The 23,090-nt window shown below is 40.5% G+C and overlaps 1 long non-coding RNA gene across 3 annotated transcripts in view; it reads right to left on the minus strand.

Annotated features, from left to right (window-relative positions):
* The window catches only part of LOC128699099 (uncharacterized), a 223,367-nt gene that overhangs the window by 126,276 nt on the left and 74,001 nt on the right, over nt 1-23,090 (minus strand). The gene's annotated exons all lie outside the window — the stretch shown is intronic.

The following is a 23,090-nucleotide window of genomic DNA, read 5'->3' on the forward strand; positions in this document are numbered from 1 at the left end:
ATGACACACACATAAATAACTGTAATGTAACAGGTTAAAACGGGTGACGTCTCTGATGATATGAGAAGGCATAAGGCAATATTTTTATCACTGTGTATTTATTGCCGTCCCTGTGTAATCAGAAAGAAATAGAGTGAGTGACCCTCGTATCCGGAAGTGAGCTCCTTGTACCTTGATGTACGGTTAAGGGTTGCAGCTGTGCATCAAAACTCACAGAAGGCGGAGAAACTGCAGCTCAACTCCCTTCAGAGACCTAAGAACTCTAACTTAGCCATCCCAAGACGTCCAAGACGCCTGGCACCTAGAGACCAACAGCGAAGAAGGGGCCAGGAGTTGTAGACAAACCGCAATTATCGTAATTCTGTTTACATTCATAAATTCGCTACATTATCCTTCTATATTATCGCAAGTCTTCTTACATTATCGTACAGCTTCCTACAGTACTGGACACTTCCCTACATTATTGTACATCTCTGGCCAGTATCGTACTTCTCCGTACGTTAGCATAATCTCCCTTAATTATCGACCATCTCCCTATGATATCGTTCATCCTCCATTATTGTACTTCAACAATTATAAAGTCTCAGATTAAGAAGACATGATAACTGTGTATAAGATATTTCAGACCATTTGACAAGAATAATAAAAACAGACTCATTGGTAGCTTTACTGTGTTAAAGTGGACTGAACTAGGGAGAAGAGACATGAAAAAGAAAATAAAGCTGAATTCACACAGTTTCAAAACCAAATTCGACCGATAAAAATATATCAGGGCAGTCGATTGATGGAAGAGGTAGGCCCCTCTTAAACTTATTATCTATGTAACTGTACACGAAGCGTCATTCGTATCAATTCGGAGACGGTAAAATATCCTGATTTACAACATGATGAAAATATGCATGACCTAAGGAACAAAAAAGGCACAGTACCGTGACTGGAACAATAATGTGACATTGTAAATGGCCCAAGTCGGACCGAAGCGTCGTCGTAAGCTCCTCGTCTCTCTTATGTTGACTCACCTGACTCACGTAATATCTAATATATTAATTAAAAGAATGAACGAGAATTCATTTCATAAAAATTGTAATGAAATGCGACAGATATGGAAATATTTTTAGAAAGTATTTAAACAAAATTATGTAAATCCAAATACATAATTCGTATATGAATAATGCATTACATAAATTTATTCATGTGACACAAATATTTCACAATCCTACTTACTTTATCATAGAGCCAGGGGAAAAAAATAGATGGCACTAACGTCACGAAACTAGAGTAAACTGGAATACATCGGTTAATTACGTTTCAGTAAAAATATCACGGACTCTAACTTATTAAGAACGATAACAAGATTCTCGAGGCAAGGACGGAACCACACACAATACGCCTGACACTCAAACAACAAGACAATACGCCTGACACTCAAACAACAAGACACAATACGCCTGACACTCAAACAACAAGACACAATACGCCTGACACTCAAACAACAAGATACAATACGCCTGACACTCAAACAACAAGATACAATACGCCTGACACTCAAATAACAAGACACAATAAGCCTCACGTTCAAACAACACGACACCATACGCCTCACACTTAATACAATACAACGTCAACACAAACAAGCCACAATCCTACGTCAACACAAACAAGACACAATACACAACCAACACAAAAAAAACAGTAACAAACATTACACAGCTTTAAGGACAGAAGCAGCAGTGGCCCAGAAGACAGAAAACATGTGAATCCAGGCGTATGGGATTGAAAGAGACCCAAGAGCTGAGTCTTAACTGCAACATCCACACTACTACTGGTACCGCTACTACTACTACTACCACAACTACATTACGAGGAAGCGTTAAAACCCGCAGGAAAGAGCAACTCTTATTCTTTGGCTCAAAAGCCTATCACCGGCATCGGTAAATCCAGTGAAATGTTCGCACATACAAACAGATGAGCAGAACCCAGTGTTGACACTCCCCGATGCTCCTGAAGTTACCTTGATTCCTGGGAAGGGGGGGATTCTTGATCCTTAAATCCTTAGAACTAACCTGTTTCCTTCTCTACAGGTTTAGCGCTTCGCCGTAAATATAAAAACAAAGAGTAATACCCAAAAACAGTGCATTTTGTGGTAAATACTAAGTCTCCAGTATTGCAATGTTGGGTGGCATTAGCTGGGCGGGAAGCCAGAGCGGTATAAACACACTCCAATAATGCCCAATAAAATATCACGGTGTCAATTTCAATTACGGAAGCGAATTTTTTATATTAAAATGTAAGCGGCGTTTTGACAGTGGGGGGGAGGGAGGATATATATTTCTTTTTTTGGGGGGGAGTGGCGGGTCCACTGCATAATGTATTATGAACAATGGGCTCATGATTTTGTTGGTTATGTAATGGATGGCAATTAAATCCATTTTTGTCGTGTAGCAGTGAAAAAAAGGTCGCTGATAACGCATTAAATAGTAGAGTATGACGGTCAGTGTGCAGTGCCAGTTGGCACTGTCAGCAGTGTGCGTTTGTGTGTGTACGTTTCAACTATTTGTAAATTACCTACTAGTAATTATTAGCAAGCTACTTACAATAATATATATATATATATATATATATATATATATATATATATATTTTATTTATTATCACACTGGCCGATTCCCACCAAGGCAGGGTGGCCCGAAAAAGAAAAACTTTCACCATCATTCACTCCATCACTGTCTTGCCAGAAGGGTGCTTTACACTACAGTTTTTTAAACTGCAACATTAACACCCCTCCTTCAAAGTGCAGGCACTGTACTTCCCATCTCCAGGACTCAAGTCCGGCCTGCCGGTTTCCCTGAACCCCTTCATAAATGTTACTTTGCTCACACTCCAGCAGCACGTCAAGTATTAAAAACCATTTGTCTCCATTCACTCCTATCAAACACGCTCACACATGCCTGCTGGAAGTCCAAGCCCCTCGCACACAAAACCTCCTTTACCCCCTCTCTCCAACCTTTCCTAGGCCGACCCCTACCCCGCCTTCCTTCCACTACAGACTGATACACTCTTGAAGTCATTCTGTTTCGCTCAATTCTCTCTACATGTCCGAACCACCTCAACAACCCTTCATCAGCCCTCTGGACAACAGTTTTGGTAATCCCGCACCTCCTCCTAACTTCCAAACTACGAATTCTCTGCATTATATTCACACCACACATTGCCCTCAGACATGGCATCTCCACTGCCTCCAGCCTTCTCCTCGCTGCAACATTCATCACCCATGCTTCACACCCATATAAGAGCCTTGGTAAAACTATACTTTCATACATTCCCCTCTTTACCTCCAAGGACAAAGTTCTTTGTCTCTACAGACTCCTAAGTGCACCACTCACTCTTTTCCCCTCATCAATTCTATGATTCACCTCATCTTTCATAGACCCATCCGCTGACACGTCCACTCCCAAATATCTGAATACATTCACCTCCTCCATACTCTCTCCCTCCAATCTGATATTCAATCTTTCATCACCTAATCTTTTTGTTATCCTCATAACCTTACTCTTTCCTGTATTCACCTTTAATTTTCTTCTTTTGCACACCCTACCAAATTCATCCACCAATCTCTGCAACTTCTCTTCAGAATCTCCCAAGAGCACAGTGTCATCAGCAAAGAGCAGCTGTGACAACTCCCACTTTGTGTGTGATTCTTTATCTTTTAACTCCACGCCTCTTGCCAAGACCCTCGCATTTACTTCTCTTACAACCCCATCTATAAATATATTAAACAACCACGGTGACATCACACATCCTTGTCTAAGGCCTACTTTTACTGGGAAATAATTTCCCTCTTTCCTACATACTCTAACTTGAGCCTCACTATCCTCGTAAAAACTCTTCACTGCTTTCAGTAACCTACCTCCTACACCATACACTTGCAACATCTGCCACATTGCCCCCCTATCCACCCTGTCATACGCCTTTTCCAAATCCATAAATGCCACAAAGACCTCTTTAGCCTTATCTAAATACTGTTCACTTATATGTTTCACTGTAAACACCTGGTCCACACACCCCCTACCTTTCCTAAAGCCTCCTTGTTCATCTGCTATCCTATTCTCCGTCTTACTCTTAATTCTTTCAATAATAACTCTACCATACACTTTACCAGGTATACTCAGCAGACTTATCCCCCTATAATTTTTGCACTCTCTTTTATCCCCTTTGCCTTTATACAAAGGAACTATGCATGCTCTCTGCCAATCCCTAGGTACCTTACCCTCTTCCATACATTTATTAAATAATTGCACCAACCACTCCAAAACTATATCCCCACCTGCTTTTAACATTTCTATCTTTATCCCATCAATCCCGGCTGCCTTACCCCCCTTCATTTTACCTACTGCCTCACGAACTTCCCCCACACTCACAACTGGCTCTTCCTCACTCCTACAAGATGTTGTTCCTCCTTGTCCTATACACGAAATCACAGCTTCCCTATCTTCATCAACATTTAACATTTCCTCAAAATATTCCCTCCATCTTCCCAATACCTCTAACTCTCCATATATATATATATATATATATATATATATATATATATATATATATATATATATATATATATCGTGCCGAATAGGTAAAACTGGTTAATTAGCATGAACTCAATTAAAATTAACTCCTTTCTAAAAATTTTCTGCTGTACGTTTAATGATGCATTTTTTCATTTATGTAATGTAAAAATTAATAATTTTGTACCAAAAGAACCTTAGAAAACTTACCTAACCTTATTATAACAAGTGCAACTTAATTTAGCCTAATCCAATTAATATAATTTAGATAGGTTTACAATAATTTAATACTGTGTGTGTGTGTGTGTGTGTGTGTGTGTGTGTGTGTTTCAAAAAGTCAAAGAGGTTAATTCAGCTCAAGATCTTTCAGCAACTGTCTTCTTCAGGAGCTGGGTCTGTGGGATAAATAACAAGTGTTCAAGAAAATTTGGCTAGAAAACCGAGAGATGACTGTGAGAAGGAAAACGTCAAGGTAGGTAGTTTGGGGTCTGGTGGGGAGTGGTCGTCTGGCACAGTATGGGTGTTCTCCGCCAGTAATGCCCTGTGGATAGTTTACTTTGTAAACTGAGCTTCAGGTGGAATTCACTGCATTATGGATTACCCCATGATCTGGTAAGACTTATTTTGTTGTTCACTGTTGATGGTAAGGCCCATACATACGGGTGATACAGCTAATATTCTGTCATTGTTGTGACCCTCAGCTATTACCTCCCGTACGTATTTTAATGTTTTTTTTTTCTTTTATATTCCTCAGGCCACCACCATTGTCTGGTCAGCAGTGAGTGCGCCTCAGCAGCATTTACGAAGATTAATGTCAATATTTGGTACTAAAGAGATCTGTTTTCCTCTCACTCATGACTCAGCTGCTAGTGGAGTTTATATTATTTACTGCGAAGAGGGAACATACTATGAAGAACTTACGACCTCGTAACCATCTCTTCTACTTATAACTACCTGGGCGCCAGCCACAGCCATACAGTGTCTACCAGTGACTAGTCCATCTGTCACTCTCATTATTATCTTCACTCCTTCCGGGAGACACACATTTCCGATGCTACCTGCCACCGCCACTCCAATATGCTATTTTGCTGATTAAAAGTCATTTATATTAATAGTTCAGTAAGATATTCTAATTTACCTTTTTGTTAATTTTTATTATTAAAGTTTTCCTTTGTTAGTAATTTTCAAAGTTTTTTTTTTTGTTATATCCCCGACAGTCACACATGCTTAAGTTATTGAGAACAATGTTGCTGCTGCTGGAGAGGAGGAAATTAAGGAAAAAGTGTAGAGAAGAGAGGTTAAAGAAAATGGATATCCGACTAGAATGTTCTGAGTGAATGAGGGGAAAACACAGATAACTCTGACAGTAGCTCAAAACACAAATAAATCATAGCTTAAGTTACCACCTCCCCCCATCCTTCAAAAACTTACCTTCTCTTTCATTTTAGTGCGTGCCGAGCAGTAACCACTAACACGAACGTCACTCAAGGATTAAATACTAAATATGGGTGGTGTCTGGGGGAGTATGCTATCAGATCTCTCCAGGAATAAAATCTGCGGGATAATTCATAGTGCCAGGATAATCGATTCGGCACCGTGGACATAATTAAAATGCTCTGTTGGGCGATTAATGGAAGGGAGGGGGGGATTTAAGGTTAATTAAGTAAGAAATCAAGCCAACACACTGATATAAATAAATATCTAATTCAAGTCCTTCCAGTAACCCCTACCTAAATGTGACAGCCAGAAAACAGTACGTATTTTAAAACTTCCCCTCCCTCTCCCCCCTCTCTCTCCCTCTCCCCCAACCTTTCTTTAAAGTTGTTCCCTCCAGCACTGTTTCAGTAACGTGCAGGTGTTATCAATTTTTTTTTTAACCAAATTTTTCTGCCTGTCATTCATTATTTCTCCCAGGGACCCAGCTTTCGAAAGAGGCAAATTTGGGCAGATCTTGAGCAGATTTAACGCTTTCCCCGGTTAATTTTTTGCTGCTTGTTTTCACTTGTGCCTGCGACAATATCAACACACGAACGAGCATACTCCCAAGAATGACTGAAACATCGAAAGCCTAAAAGACATCAAATTTTGCCTCTGAAGTGGTTAGTTTATTGTGTACCCCATATCTAACCTGTGGACGGTAGTGCAAGAGCATTTAGATACACGAATGACCTAGGAACTCGGTCGCAAAAGGTTTAACAGGAGTACATCTGGATTTATGTCTCACCCGTTGCTATAAAATTTAAGATAATTACCTAATATGTCTCGTATCTTATTTTCATTAATAAGATACCTTGATTTATCACAATTGTTAAACTAATTTCTATATTCCTTAATAAGTGGACAGTGAAACAGTGTTGAAGAAATGACCAAAGCTCTAACCACATACTTTGCATTTAGTTTGATCATCTATGTGTCTGCTAAACTGCCAGGAGTACTTATAACCAAGTCTAAGCCTGGCTAGTACATCGGTAAGTCTGTTTACATTACAAGTTACTACGTAGACATTCTTATCCACGCCAAACACCTTAAACCTTAGAGACTACTCTTAGAAAAGACTCAAGGCACCCAAGAATAAACCAAGGCGCTCAAAAACGACTCCAAAGATTGATCCCGGAATGCCAGTAGCAATCCTGAACATGTGAGTACGACATCGGATGACGATGAACGACCTCCAGACACCCCGGGAACAACACTAGACACTCCCGCGAACCTTGTAGACCTATGTCAGGACGGGAAGCGACACAATTCAATGGTTCAGAACATAAGGAAAAGGCTCATCGGTATAGTGAACCCGGCGAATGTCGCATCATCGCCCGTGCGAGGCCGTATGAATGACGCATCACTGTCAGCATAGTTGCTGATCCCTATGCTGACATCACGACCCGTATGAAAGACGTACCACGGCCCGTGTGAATAACGCACCACCGCCCGTGTGAATGACGCATCACCACCCTGAGGGATCCACAGCCCACGCCACACCTACCAGCTGCCCCAAACATTTCACTGGAGAGGGAGGGGGAAGAAAGGGAAGGGGAGACAGAGAGATGAAACGGATAGGATGGATAAGCAAGAAAGGAAAGGAAAGAAAGAGATGGGACAGCAAAGGAGGATTAAGTAAAAGAAGAATGATGAAGAGAAGTGCAGGGAGAAAAATAAAGAACAAGAAAGGACAAGGGAGAGAAGGGAGAAGACAGAAAAGAAGGGACAGGGAGAGGAAGAGAAAGGGAGGGGTAGGGAGAGAAGAGGGTTTAATTATGGCTTAATTATACACTAGAACTGACTTAGGTTAGACATATACATACGTATATATACAAGTATTAGGCGTATGTTCGGGAAGTATGTATACATGTTTGAGTTATGCGTACTGGATGAGTGCTTATATGCTTATGCATAAAGTAAATGGTGCTTATTCAGAATACATATGTGTACATGAATAAGGTATATTTACTAGAATGCTCATGTATTCATGTATAAGATGTGCGTAATCCTAGCATGCGTATGTATACAAGCTTCGACAAAAGCGTCAGGATCAATTATCGAGGCCACAAGAGAAAGCATTTACAGCTAAATCTGTAGATTTAGGGGTTCGTTCATCTTCTGAAGTGTCTCAGACGGTAGTCGAAATACACAGATCTCCATTTTTTTTAACCTGTTTAATTGTTTTTGTTTATCAGAGTGGTTTCTCTCCTTTGATGAGTTCCGAGAGTTTTTCTACTCCTGGAGCCCGGCCATGGGCCAGGCTTGTCTGGTGCTTGCGTGGTCAACCAGGATGTTGTAACTTGTGGGCCGCTGACCCCCATATCCAACGCAGCCTGGTTGATCTGGCACCTTGATAAGTTCAAGCATAAGGCATGGCATGTACTCATCTATACAATGGTCGAGTCTCAGCTCCTGACCCCGTACACGTAGAGTATGTATATATACATATATTAAGACACGGAGTGTGCACTTGTACGAGTGTGTGTGTACAAGAGGGCGAATAGAAAAACAATGTCACCCCGAATAAAAATGTGAAGAAAAACACATTGAACAAGCCCTGGGTGAGGTAGGGGAGGAAGGAGGTTGAAAGAGTTACAGAGGTCATTCAACACCTTTGACACTAGGTCAGTAAAATGTGATCCTTTGCTTTTTTAAACATGGTGGAAAAGCTAGCCTCGTAGCGCCAGCATCCGGCATGTCAGTAGTTGCTGAACAAGCGGCTCATCAGCTGACTAAAACCTGTGGCAGGAGACGTTCTTATTTCATGATGTCAAACCACCAACCTGACACTAAAAATGTATAATCATACACACAAACACCATACACCGTACAGACAAAATCATCTTTCAAAAATAAAAATGATTAGCAATAACAAGCCCACAAGAAAAAATGAATATCATTACAACAAATTAAAAGAGTCCTCATTAAAAAAAATGTATATACCAATTCATTAAACACGCGAAGACCCTACTAAACTTTCCCCGGGGTCCCAACAGGTATCCCGGTAATTACAAAAATTACGATTTTGATATAAAAACTCCTAAGCCATGGGATAATAACTAAAATATGTTCCACGGTCAGCTGCACGCCACAAGTGATACAGAGGTAAAAAAAAAAGGCACAATACCGTGACTGGAACAATAAATGGTCCAAGTCGGCCCGAAACGTCGTCGTAAGATCCTCTCTCCTATGCGCGGGTTGTGTGTGACAGAGGTGCAGGAGCACCTGCAGGCAGGTGGCTTTGTGTGACGTATGCGGTGAGGAAATACCTGGAGTATACCTGGAGGGGATTCCGGGGGTCAACGCCCCCCGCGGCCCGCTCCGTGACCAGGCCGCGGCAAAACTCCCATCTCTTGTCACTCTGATACCACAACATGCAATATTCAATCAACAAACAGGTGGCAAGAGGCTTGCTTGAGCATATTGCAAGTGCAGGGAAAAAAAAAGAGGCCATTATATGAATATTGTAAACGCGGTTAGGGTCAATCTGGCAAAAAGTTGATAAAGCTGAATGTTGCATGCACGACCTAATGTTGATATTAACGTTGCAACGCAACGAAGGTAATCTCGAGAGTGCATGATGTAAATATTGCAGGCCTGACATCTTGCTGTCAATGTTGTGATTAAGGTCAAACATGTTGGTTCATATAAAACCGCATGTTTTAGTGCTGAGTTTTAGTGGCAAATATTATACATAAAAACAGTGTGTATTATTCCTGCGTCGATTATTATTATTATTATTAATTATTATTAGTTACTCGTTAGTGTCATACAACGCCTGGGAAATGGGGAGGTAATCGAGACTGATCCAAGAAAGGGAAGGATATCTCCAAATCCATTGATCAAGACACCCGTCCCTTCCCTTGAATGGCTTGAGAAGTCAAGAGGTGGGGACCAAGAGCCGAGACTCGAACCCCGCAACCGCAACTTGATGAATACACATCGACTTTCAATACTGCAAGCCTGCATACACTGCAAGAGTTGCTACATGGTTTTGTAGTCGTTGTTATCAATATTGTAAAGAGGCAACCGACAGGTACACCTCGAAGATCTTGTAAAATACATGAATATGAGTCTTCCTGAGATCAGACTACTGGAGCAACTCTGACCTTAACCAGTGATTTCTTAAGCAACTTTAACCTCGACTAGCGACTTGCTGAACAGCACTGATCGGTGATTTCTTGAGCAACTATGAGCTTAATAATTTCTTGAGCCACTTTGACCTCAATTAGTGAGTTTTTGAGCACCTTTCACCTTGACTAGCGAGTTCTCGAGTAACTTTGATTTGTGAATTCTAAAGCAACTTTGACCAGTGACTTCTAAAGCCATTTTGACCTTAACCAGTGACTTCTTTAGCAGCTCTGACTTCGACTAGTAACTTCCTAAGCAATTGTGATCTTGAGTAGAGACTGCTTGAGCAGTCTGGGGGAAATTAAAACGAATAAACTGGGAAGGAAAAAAAAATCTTTATCACATATTGTATATATATATACAATGTTTTTATCTGTGATATATATAAGAAAGAAAAAATGTAAAGAATAAAAAAAGAAAGAATGGAAAACGGGCTCGGGTGGTCTAACTTTTCTATTGACACAAGAGGCGCATATCAACAAAAGGTTTCGTGATATAAGTTGCCCTAATCAAGAGCGGTCAGGACGGTTTTGGACAATCACTTTCAAGAAAGTTTAATTAATACTTCCAACCATCAACTACGAATCTCATTATTTTAGGCGCCGTACATTGCCTGGGATGGTGGGGTGGGGGGGTATTTGTGAACAAGTCAGTTTCGATCTAAGGGTGTGAAAGTCAGGGTCTAATTTTTGGATCAAGACCCTGTACACCGACGTCAAGGTGTCAGCAAAGTAATGCTTGTGTATTATATAATGTAAATAATCATACTTATAGGCAGGCTCTCTGACCAAGCCTTAGACACGTGACCCCCGTTTGAACGGGGGTCACGTGTCCGTCTGCTCGCCTAGCAGGCGAGCAGACGGACTGGCTGGGCTATGACATAATTACCAATACAATGGCCCCATAACAGTCTACTTGTTTCCTTTGCCACCATGGCTTCTCCCATGTGTTAGGTCTGACTTCACTTACGGAATGAGGTGACCACTGCTGGTATCTTCCTTTATTTGTAATTACCTAGTCGAGCGAGCAGCTTTTTGAGCTCTGGTTTCTGCGCTCGTCTCTTTCGATCGACTTCGATTAGTTTTGTCATGTTTACATCCGAAACTGTGAAGGGAGTTATATTTCAATATATCGTCTCCTATCTCGCTTCACTTAGTTATCCCTGTACTGTAGCGGTGATTCTCACGACTTTTTCATTCATTTTGGTCGTATTTTGTCAAGAGAAATGGTCCCCTTTCTCCTGAAACTTGTCTGAGTCATGTGATAATTCACTCAGTGGCTTACCAATCCATCTCTCAACTTATCCTGATCCCTGCAGGATCAGGATACCAGTGTTCTAGAATATTTCCTATGTCGTGATCCAGCCCATCTTCCAGCTTAAAAAGTGTACATGAGATTACCAGTGCTCTAAGAAACATGCCCGGTGTTGACAAAAGTGTTTATTTACTAGTGGTGGTTAATTACATGTAAAAATAGGTTAATTACGTTAATCTGACCTAACGTAAAATAAATAATAAATTTTTATAGTTCATTAGCTCGGGCAGAATTCGTCGAACCATAGTGTTTACGTAAATGCCCGTTCTGTTGATAGGCTTTTAACGCTTTAGGTTCGAACCTATGAACTTCGACAAGGAAGATGTCAGTGTAGGCACTCAGCTATGTTGCCGGGGCTCTGTATGACCCTTGTAGTATTAGCGCTTCTTTTTTTAAAATAATAATAGTAATAATAATAATAATAATAATAATAATAATAATAATAATAATAATAATAATAATAATTTTAATAATATGTTGCCAGGTGACTACAATCTGTTCTTCAAGAGCAAACATCAATTTCTTGCATACGATTTTAAGCTAATTTCTCGATATGTATTATTTAGGCTATATTCGTTTCGATTAATGTGATATTTTTATGTAAAATCAACGACTATCACATTCCATAATATCAGTAAATGAATTAATGTACAAAAGGCGAGAGAAACTTTTGAAGTGAGAACAGAAAACAGGTTGAAAGACAAATTACGATCTTTCTTACACACTTGTTGGCGTTTCTCTGTATCCTCGGACTTACCGAAAGGTCTACAAGACATTTTCATTACAGTGTCACAATCACACGTTTGACGTTCTTAGCCTATGTAATACTTATGTGAATTAGGGGGATGAGCTATTGAAGGACAAACTGAATGATAATATCCCTTGGTCAACGTTGCTCGTGTTTCGAGTTGTCTAATTCTACTGCCTCTCGCTGCTGTAGCTCTTACCCTTTGAGCTTCAGATCCAGGCTTGTGAGGAACCTCTTAACTTTGCGTCTGTGTGCGCCTATGGCTAAAGTGAAGGTTCCACTCTGACGCTGTGTACTCGGGGATTCATCTTGCGTGCAAATCTGTAAAGCATTTTGAATGATCCATTAGTCCAACGTTCCAAGGTGAATTCCTTTACCGGATTTGTATACAACGCTGATGTTATTTTCACGTGCTTGAGGGAGGACAGGTTTGGAATGTGCACTTCGAGAGTGCTTACCTTGAGGTTAAATTACTTCTCCCAGGCGGCAGTTTTAAGACTGCATAAGATTTATTTTCGAGTAAGGTCTGTTTTTAGGAGACTTCGGCTGGTTTGACCGACTCTGGACAAAAGACACGATAGTGATAGGCTTGTACGTATGTATTCAGTGACATGTGTAATTATGTACAAAGCATCAATTAAAAGAGAAAACGGAATGCGAAATGAGCTCTTTAAAAAACGATTTTCTTGTCAGAGTAGACACGCACACATACAAAAACTACAATAATGCGTTTAAATACGGTATTCACTCTACAATACTATGCTTAAAATCGGTATTTTCAGGCTACAATAGCACACTAAAACCGACATTGTTAAAACCGATCATCGAAAGCTGTACGATCCATAAAATGTCTTTCAGTAAATTGTAGTTTTGGGGGAAGGAACTATAATTTTTTTTCTACGCTTCTAATGAAGCTGGTACTTCCTGAGCTGGGTTGTGTGATTGAAGTTAGAGGTAGGGGCTAGGAAAGGGGGCTCAGGCTGGAGAGGTGTGAGGAGAGGGATGGAGGGACGGGGGCTGGAACTGGAGAAGCTCAGTGACTGAAGAGGGGACTGAAACTAGAAAGGAAGTGGGCCTGGTGGGGAAATGGTGCTGGAAATTCTAGGGCCGCTTCGACAAGATTCAATATTGTACCAAATAATGGTATTCTCGGGCCGTTCATTGCTTACTGATTATCACATCATTACTATATCATTACCATGTTACTAATGTCATTACCATGACAATACTTCCTATCACCAAGTCATTAATGGCTCATCACGTCATTACTGCTGCATTACCATGTCACTAATGAATCATTATCAAGTCATTACTGCCCCATTACCATGTCATTAATGAATCATTATGTCGTTAAATTCTCATTAACAAGTCATTACTGTGCATTTTAACATGGTTTTTCCATATCATTACGGCGTCATTATCATGTCATTACTGCGTCTGTAGACAGAAATTATACATAAATATATAGAACGCATTTTTGTCTTAGTCTTGAAATCAAGTACCAAACAAACTGGCTTTAAAACAAGAACTTTTTTTTTCAAGATATTAATCTACGTACCAAAATATCGGCTGGAATTTATACAACCATTAAGTTCAGGGTTCCATTTTATGGTACGCCAATATTCAGGGCCTCGTTTCCTGACTCCCGTTGACGTTGTCCATTTAAAAGTAAACAGGTACCTGTGTGCTAGTCGACTGTTAGGTGTACTATCCAGTTTCGAAATATATGAAGTAGGATACCATCTCAGCCTAAGAAAAAATATGTCGAAAATTAGGGACGCATGTTATAGTTCAGAGATAATTATTATTACTACTATTATATACATAGGGAAACGTTAAACCTGTAGGTTGCATGAAGTTTGGTTCAGTGAAGTAGAGAATAGTTCAAATTTCTTGCTGAATAAGATATTTGCATCACCTCAGATATTACTTTAATTTTTAAAGGGGTGAATGGGTAAGCCAGTGGAAGGCCTCTGTCAGATGACCAAAATCTCCAGCTATGGGTCATCATATGACTTAACACCCACGTCAAGAAACACTTGTCCTGTTTCCTGAAAAAACCTAACCTTGATGTCTTCGTAATAAAAGAACCTAAGTGTTGTAGCCTACCTGTGTCTTATTCATCAACTTTTCGGTGCTGAAACCCAAATATCTTGGATCAAGAGCCCATCACCAGCATCAAGGCACCGCTAACCTCCATGGAGGGTCGCCCATCGCAAATGGTTCAAATTCGCCGACCACTGAAGTATTTCGTCACCGGAAGAGTTTCATTTTGGTCTGGGTCGGCAAACCGTCCACCTGCTACGTTCTGCAAATACGCCACTACGCCTGCTAAATACGCCGCTACGATTGGCAAACAAGACTCCTTTTACACCAAATGCTGGCTCCTGATGAGGGAGAAGAGGCGAAACGGGCAACAAAAGGTGCACAGACTGTTGAAAGGCCGAATTTGTGTGCATGATTGATGGGAGAGAGAGGAGGGCTAAGTGTGGGGGATGAGAAGGGAGAAGTGGATGGAGAGGGGGGGAAGACATTAACAAACTGCAGAAGTTGCATTGTTGAAATGCGCGTGGCTGGGCGGCCATGCTTGACGTTTATAGGAGAGCCCCCAGGTGCGTTGCCAGGCGCACGCACACACACACACACACACACACACACAACAACGGTTCGTGGAGTCATCGCCCCCGCTGCCCGGTCTCACACTAAGCCTCCCGAATAAGGCAAAAAATATGACCGGAATGGAAACAATTAAACACATGTGAGAAATTTTATAACCGTGGTTTAGCTTTAGTTGTTTTACTCCGTCTTTAGTATTTAGTGATGTGTACTGAATGTAAGAAGTTTGGCAGAAAGAAATGATCAACAATCCTTCCAGAGTGCAAAATGTTTAATAGGCTTTGTTTTCATATGAATATAAAATGCTGAAAACAAAAACATTTACTTCCAGTCTGGACATGACAATTATAGTTTGGTCTGTAACTAATTATATATCTCATATCTATTGAAATTATAGAGAGAATTAAAGTGGACATCAAAATTTGGACATCACAAAGGTAAGGCAGCGTTGAGGACTGAGGAAGAGGATTATACTAACAGAGGAATGGGAAATAATGAGGCTGGATACGAGGAAGAGGAAGGCAGCGCAAATTCTTTGGATCAAGAGCCCTTCACCAGTATCAAGTCTCTTCTTTGAAGGTTCAGCAGAGAAGAATCGCGGTCCAAACTACATATATTCATCACGGGTCATGGACCTGTACCACTGGTCCTGTGGTCGTGACGACCAGGTCTGCTGTATAACAGTGGTAGTCTCTCTCTTCCTCCAGTACTTCTTTAGCGTTATCCTCACGTACACATTACAGTTCATTTCTGCGCGATCTAAACAACTACAGGAAATATATATATATATATATATATATATATATATATATATATATATATATATATCTCTATATTTATATATACAAGGCAGTGGAGATGTCATGTCTGAGGGCAATGTGTGGTGTGAATATAATGCAGAGAATTCGTAGTTTGGAAGTTAGGAGGAGGTGCGGGATTACCAAAACTGTTGTACAGAGGGCTGAGGAAGGGTTGTTGAGGTGGTTCGGACATGTAGAGAGAATGGAGCGAGACAGAATGACTTCAAGAGTGTATCAGTCTGTAGTGGAAGGAAGGCAGGGTAGGGGTCGGCCTAGGAAAGGTTGGAGGGAGGGGGTAAAGGAGGTTTTGTGTGCGAGGGGCTTGGACTTCCAGCAGGCGTGCGTGAGCGTGTTTGATAGGAGTGAATGGAGACGAATGGTTTTTAATACTTGACGTGCTGTTGGAGTGTGAGCAAAGTAACATTTATGAAGGGGTTCAGGGAAACCGGCAGGCCGGACTTGAGTCCTAGAGATGGGAAGTACAGTGCGTGCACTCTGAAGGAGGGGTGTTAATGTTGCAGTTTAAAAACTGTAGTGTAAAGCACCCTTCTGGCAAGACAGTGATGGAGTGAATGATGGTGAAAGTTTCTCTTTTTCGGGCCACCCTGCCTTGGTGGGAATCGGCCGGTGTGATAATAATATATGTATATATATATATATATATATATATATATATATATATATATATATATATATATATATATATATATATATATATATATTCTGTCGGATATACTCCGTCTATCCCCATACTCCATCCATTTCTAAGGTACCTCTTGGCAGGATCTCAAGGCGTCTTCCATGAAGAGAATTTTCAATGGACCTAATATAATCTCACAGTGATGTTGACTTTAGCAAGAGGAGAACCAAGCTCCCCACGTGCTGTTGAACCACGGGCTGTTGAACCACGTGCTGTTGAACCACGTGCTGCTGAACCACGTGCTGCTGAACCACGTGCTGCTGAACCACGTACTGTTGAACCACGTGCTGCTGAACCACGTGCAGTAGCACGTGGTTCAGCAGCATGTGTGTAAGGCCCACCCAGCCATCCCTTTCATTTTAAGCGAACATCACACGTCTGGGGAAGAGCATGTAACCAGGTTTGATCCGAGGAGGGTGGGAGGTAGAACCGAGATCCCTTGCGGAGCACTGAGTCACTTCCCTTGAAAACGAAGACAATTACAGCTACACATCAAGGGGCCAGGCTGCCAGAATTGTCAGGATTGCGTTTCACTCCTGGACAGCCAAAACCCACTCATCCAACATACTGACCGTCAACACTAAGTGCCTCGTTGCTGCGGCACTCTCACCCTTCCAGGCCCCTGTAACAAGGTCGATGTCCCCTCAGCACTGCCTTCTCTCGTATGACATACGCTCGTAAATAACCTTGTATTCGCTGCAGAATCATCATACATTCCCTTTGAATCGTTCGTAATTGCCAAGTCGTAGGCAGTCGAAATCGACCGGGAATCGCCTTGCCCTAACAAACGACACTTCCACTGTATTTATACAAGCTAATTCAATTATACCTGGAGGGGGTCGAAGAGAAAAAAAAGTAAAAGAGAGAAATGGAGGCTAATTTCCCGTGGAGGTTCGACGGAGGTTGCCACCACGTTCATGGGCGGAGCGTAGCGGCGCCAGGCATGCAAGATTTCAATTACGAGACTCAGGTAAATGCAGGTAAATTGCCGGTGTCCGTCTATGAGGTGTGATTGGGGAGGGTGGGGTTCTGGTAGGAGGAGGGACCGGTGATAATGAAGGGGAGGGAACGGGTGGAGGCGGTTGGAGGGAGGGATGGGTGAAGTTAGAGAGGGAAGCAGGGAGGGAGAGATGGGTCAGGCTAGAGGAGAGGGAAAGGAGGAGGAAGGGATTATGTTAGAGATGGAGGGAGGGAGGGTTGTAAGGAGGAAGGGAGGGATCGCCAAGACCATATACACCTGACCGTCAAGACCATAAGACCTCATCGTTAAGACAGCAAACCGTGTTTAATTAAAACTGCATTCAGTCGGTTAAGATCACTTACATAGTAACTAACACTGCACACAGCTGGTCGTGAAGACCACTCACAGACAGACGGCGCCAGAATCTATGACTCGACCCGTGCAACCACAATTAGGTGAGTACATGATCGTTAGGACCAGACAGTGATTAAGACCATACACATAAACACAACGGATCGTCAAGACCTCAATGATGTGTTGTTCAATACCACACAAATCTGGTATTAATGGCCTCGCAGATACAATCATGACCATATAGACATAGTCAAGACCACATCAGACCTGATCGTTCAGATCTCACCAGGCCTAGCCGTCAAGACCACTCAAATAAAACACTCAAATAAAAACTCCATAGGCCTAAGGCCAAATGCTAAATATCCATGCATAGGCCAGTACTGTATTTTTAAGGTCTGTACACCGAGAGGAGTACTGTACTTCCCTGTGTACATCAGTACACTGAGATTGAAACCCTTACACTTTATCATGGTAGGCAATTATATACGTTCCATGGAAGGTGCGGATAGCTTTAGTTCCTTGGAACAAGAGCCCTTCATCAGAATCAAGTCACCTGCCTGCTGAGATTACATTAGTGTGGATCATTATAACGCAAGGAGTGGTGGAGGCTTCATTCTCCGTCTGCTAATCGTCTTCTGGTTTCTGACTCGCCAGACTGTTGGTGATCACCAGGAACCTAGAAAGACTATGACCTCATTTTTCATGGAACTATCCACCTTTTCAACATTACCAGCAAATTACTGCATACACTTTATCTGTTAAACAGTTACTTACAAAGTGACTTGCGAGTTACATAATGTCACCGTATTATTTAGACACCGTGTGTATCATTTAGACACCGTGTGTATCATTTAGACACCGCGTGTATTATTTAGACATCACTGTCATTTCTCTTAGAGTGCTGTCTGTTTACTTAACATCACAGATCGTACCACTGTATGTTACTGAACCATACATCATTAGTAAATAATAGCAATTTGTCAACGATGGACACTGCGGCATAAGTCCTTGGACGGCGGTGCGGCACGCCGGCCACAATAGTCACGCTAACCACAGTCACGACAACCACCAATCATGGACCACCTAGTCGTATGGCTGTGGGCCGGGTAGTGGGGAACACACTGCCATAAGATCTGTACAACCTCATGGTGTGGTAGGTCCTCAGAACTTGCTTTATATATATATATATATATATATATATATATATATATATATATATATATATATATATATATATATATATATATATGTCGTGCCGAATAGGCAGAACTTGCGATCTTGGCTTAAATAGCAACGCTCATCTTGCCATATAGGACAAGTGAAAATTTGTGTATGCAATAATTTCGCTAAAATCATTCTGAACCTAAGGAAAAAAATATATTTCACTGTGTTTGTTTAGTATTAAATTATTGTAAACAAATCTAAAATATATTTAGTTGGGTTAGGCTAAAATAAATTGTTCTTGTTATAATAAGGTTAGGTAAGTTTTCTAAGATTCTTTTGGAGCAAAATTAAAAATTTTTACATTAACATTAATGAAAAAAATATACCTTTAAACGTATAAGAGAAAATTTTAGAAAGGACTTAATTTTAAATGAGTTCTTGCTAATTGACCAGTTTTACATATTCGGCACGACATATATATATATATATATATATATATATATATATATATGATAAATTAGACACATGTGCAACTCTTGGGTATCTTTATTGAGGAAACGTTTCGCCACACAGTGGCTTCATCAGTCCATACGTAGGAGAAACTTGAAGAACAGGAGGAGAATGAGGTAATCAGTCCCTCAACCTTGAGTCGACGTGTTCAGTCCATCAATCTTGAATAGAATACGGCATATCAGCGGAGAAGCAGCTTATAAACCGTATGGCAGGAGAGGTGCAGCAGTCATAGGTCGTGTCACATTTGTTCAATGTGATAAAGATACCCAAGAGTTGCACATGTGTCTAATTTATCAACATGTCGGTTCTCTGAACCATTCATCTACAAACCTGTCAGACACTGCAACTTCTTGGGATCTTAATACTTAGGAATTCTTCGCTTGCCTAATTCTTGGGCACGACCTACTTCCACATTGAACAAATGTGACACGACCTATGACTGCTGCACCTCTCCTGCCATACGGTTTATAAGCTGCTTCTCCGCGGATATGCCGTATTCTATTCAAGACTGATGGACTGAACACATCGACTCAAGGTTGAGGGATTGATTACCTCATTCTCCTCCTGTTCTTCAAGTTTCTCCTACGTATGGACTGATGAAGCCACTGTGTGGCGAAACGTTTCCTGAATAAAGATACCCAAGAGTTGCACATGTGTCTAATTTATCAACATGTCGGTTCTCTGAACCATTCATCTACACACACACACATTTTATATATATATATATATATATATATATATATATATATATATATATATATATATATATATATATATATATATATATATAATATATATATAACACACTACGACTAGCCGGGGATCAAACCCGTGTTATTTTAGCCCGTCTCGTGGGACGCAAGGCAAAATTCACGATGCTCTAACCACTGTTGGCCCGATTTTTTTTATAGTCACGTTACCCTGACACTAACAACACAACAATCATGTAAAAATATTTCACCTTGAGTTGGTGGATCATATATCAGAACCTGACTTCTGTATCATGCCCCCAACCTGCCAGCCGCTGCCCCACCACCATAAATACCTCCACCATCAATACCCTCTAGTTGTCATGGGACGTAAATATCTCATGTACGTGGTCATTCACTGAGATGTCAGACATGCGTGAGGATTAAACCTAAACTAAAATGGAGCACGAATTGACCGACAAATGTGTACATGTAGCTTTAAAAGTGATCGACTTCGTATCAATATATTCGTGTGCACGCGCGAGCACGCCCATTAATCCCCCCCCCCACCCGACCCCCCACACATGGGCAGGATGACAATAGGAGAACGACTATGCTAATAATTAGGGACCAAAGGTGATTACCGGCGCTTTTCCTCTAGCATTAAATAGGTACCTTGGTGTTAGTTGAAAGTTACCGGTGGTAGTATACCTCAGAAACTAAGCTTGGAAAACAGATGATATAGGATAACTGTTCTAAGCCTGCGAATTCAGTGTGCTGGAAAACCGTTCTCGGTTATATTTCTTCATTGATGTTAGGATTAGTTACGTATCAATATATTATTATAATCATGGGGGAGTGCTAAACCCGTAGGATTATACAGCGCATGTGGGGGGGGGGAGAATGGAAGGTATTCAGACTCAATTCAGGGAACTGGAGCACAGATCCAATTCCCTAGATCAAGAGCCCCTCATCAGCGTCGAGGAACCTCCCCTGACGGGACGTATCAACATAATAAAAGTGGAAACTACAGTGAGGACAGGAAATTTACTAAAGCTAGATATAACACTTACTAGAAGACACATACATATGCTGTTAACCCATCTAACAAGAGAGATTCTAGACTACTAGAGTCAACATCTTTTGTTATCATGACACATGAGAAGAGACGAGAATGTATAAGTGAAATTTTAGAGGAAAACATTGGGAAGTATGTCGACTTAAAATATTATTACAGAGATGTAAACTAATATCAAATATTGGAGAGAAATTATTTGTAAATATTTTAGGCAGAGTTCCATAATGTTGAGGATATTGAAATTATTCTGACAGTTACCAAGCAAGAACACCTGAGAGAGTGAAGGAAAATTTTGCAAATTTATAAGCTACATAATGCAATAACAGTTCAAAGTCTCTTCTAAGATACTGTACATCAGTGCTGAAAGTTTGAATCCGAACGGTGGAGGCATCTGTAAGTTACTACATGACTAATTCTTGTTTAAAACTGCTCAGTTTCTTCAGTAAAACTGGCATCTGTACAGCCCAAGATCAATCAAAAAAAATTTCCCATTAAGATTCCCCTTCATTTAGGATTTCAAGGATATCATAAAAGGTATTCCTTAGTTACTACATTAAAACCAGTTTGCTTAATAATTTTGCCAAATTAAAACTTTCTCAACTCAATGGCAGTATAAACTTTAGTTTGAGGAAAACACACAATCACTGAAAGTTTCAAGCCAATCAGAAGATGCAGCCTCCAGGTGTAGCATACAATCCAACAAGTTCAAATTTATTAACTATGCTAGTTAACTGACAGACTTTCAACTACACAACCTAAACGTGTCGGGTGTTATATTTTCATGTTAATACACGGAAGAAAATACCACAGCATTTCAAAAGAAACATTAGCAAACTGGCACCTATACGAATCAATTGGAATCCCAACATTTTTTTCGAGGTAGAATATACTGGTACTGAAAGTTTGAAGCCGAGCAGAAGAGGCGTTCTCAAATTTTTTCATGTGCAGACTCAGGAAGGGTTTATATATATAACTAACCACAGGGTACCTGTATATACCAATAGTTGCAGGAACGTTTTCCTAATTACAGTACACCAACGTTGAAAAGTTTAAAGCCTGCCGGATAAGGCATTCACAAGTTATAATTCAAATCCCTAGAGGAAGAAAAGCAAAGAAAATCTGCCAGCCACTTAAACGTCCCCACCTGGAAATATCAAATCAAGGACTGGGATCAGATTAACCACTACCTCAGGTTTTGTTGCAATGTGAGGATTGATTTTTTTATCCAGTGGCTCATTTTTTTAGAACATGGATGAGAGAAATTTGTCAGATAAACGGAAAACATAATTGTAGCAGTCTTTAAAAGTGGATGAGGTAAGCCTTTTAAATTTCATGCCAGTGTCTCTGACAAGTGGTTTAGATAAAACGGCAGAAAAAGCTATCAGACTAAAGTGTATTTAATATCTGGAGAGCAACGTGTGTCTGACACACAATTTGCTTTCATGTCAGCAAAATAATTTATATCCAGCTTACTTTGTTAATATGACAGAGCCACAAATGATATAACGAGATGGATGGGCAGACTTAATATCTTTTTTGTGGATTTTAATGAAGGTTTTAATAAGCCACTCCTCCCTCCCCCTAAAAATAATAATTTGGAAATTATAAATTATAGGAAGAGAATATAAGGATTTGGAAGGGATGACCTATTTTTTTATTATTATAAAATATTCATGAACACAGTAAGTTAAATATTCTCCTCAGGTCACACTTTGAATTTTGCTTTTTAATACACTTTTTTTTCACTATAATATGCACTACATTACAAGAAGAAGGATCAATACCTACCTCGATAATTTTTATGTCAGTCCGACCTCCAACCTAAACGACGTGCGTCGAAATACGCACGTTGTAAAGGACTTCGATATGTCATTACGCTGCCAGACGTAATCCGCCGGTTTACTTTATTATTAGTAGTATTATCGATTAACTATATATAAAAAGTGATTATTTTACGTGAATTCACACTTATCATAGAATAACA

Source organism: Cherax quadricarinatus, chromosome 54 (assembly GCF_038502225.1).
Source record: "Cherax quadricarinatus isolate ZL_2023a chromosome 54, ASM3850222v1, whole genome shotgun sequence".
Classification (NCBI taxonomy): domain Eukaryota; kingdom Metazoa; phylum Arthropoda; class Malacostraca; order Decapoda; family Parastacidae; genus Cherax; species Cherax quadricarinatus.